The sequence below is a fragment of the Lupinus angustifolius genome, chromosome LG03 (genome assembly GCF_001865875.1).
Source record: "Lupinus angustifolius cultivar Tanjil chromosome LG03, LupAngTanjil_v1.0, whole genome shotgun sequence".
Classification (NCBI taxonomy): Eukaryota; Viridiplantae; Streptophyta; class Magnoliopsida; order Fabales; family Fabaceae; genus Lupinus; species Lupinus angustifolius.
The window spans coordinates 7,821,248-7,822,515 of NC_032011.1; positions in this window are offsets into that span (position 1 = coordinate 7,821,248).

Below are 1,268 nucleotides of genomic sequence, written 5' to 3' on the forward strand. Positions count from 1 at the left end.
TTTTGCGTGTCTGGATTTTGTACGGATACTTTCTTAAGTTGTATGATTATGATAGCTTAAAATATCAAGTATTGTGGTGGCTCTCCATGAAGGAACACCACTCGAGAAACTAAAATGCATTGGGATCGAAAACAGCGAGGAGTTTCGACCCGGTAGCCTAAAAGGGCGAGGAAAATGGTCCTGGTAACTGGATCACCTCACCCGGGCGAGCCCGCCTCACTCAGGTGAGGGAGAAAACATTGTGACAGAGTGGTGTCAGAATATGCATCTAAGACCTCCAAACTCCCTCACAAGTTTGGAGTTGCCTTGGGTATTAAGAAAGCTTGTACTTAATCAATTGTGTGCTTGTTTGGATTAAGTACAACAATATTTCTTATACCGATTTATGTTATATTTATATATGCAAATACCATGTTTACTCTTGAATTATAATGTTTGAATGATTATTATGGGAATGATATGTATGTGATAATTGTTAAATTCAAGGTTTAAAAACAGGTGATATAAATGAGAAATATTTTCCTTTAGAAAAGCAATTAAAATGATATTCAGGCTCTTTTCGCTTGAGCACGACAGCTCTCGCTTGAGCGAGACGTGTCTAGAGAAAACGAGTGTTTTAGCTCAGGGCGAGACAGCTCTCGCTTGAGCTAAAATAGGCACCAAGAGAACTGATTGTCTTCTCGCTTAAGCGAGACAGCTCTCACTTAAGCCACAAATGCCTCAAAAATGGATGTGCCCTCGTTGAGCGAGAGGGCTCCATACAGACATGACTTCTTTTTAAGTCGTCTGAACGATAACTCTCATATATACGAGAGCCTAATGGCATGTTTGCCAGAGGGCCCGTTTTTTGCGCCCGAGTGACTGTATTTCGCCCGGGCACGGACCAGACATGTATTTTGACCAATTTTTGATGGATTTGTCGATTGAGCGGCAGTCCCTCACTTGGGCGAGAATGAGGAAGAGAATTGAGTCTGTTTTGATGAGTTCGTTGCTTGAGCGACAGTTTCTCGTTTGAGCGAGAGACATACAATATTTTTGACTGTTTCTCATTGTTTGATTGCTTAGGTAATAGCCCTAGCTTGGGTGTGAAGTGTATTTACACTTGGGAAAGACCATGACTCAGATGATTGAGTCTGGTGCCCAAAATTGACAAACTTATACAAGTACATTTGTTCTTGCGCCTATTTAGGGCAAGGTTTCCGACTGTGATGTCGTCATTAGGGCAATGCCCAAAAAGGATTACATGATACCATGTAGCGAGGTCGTCT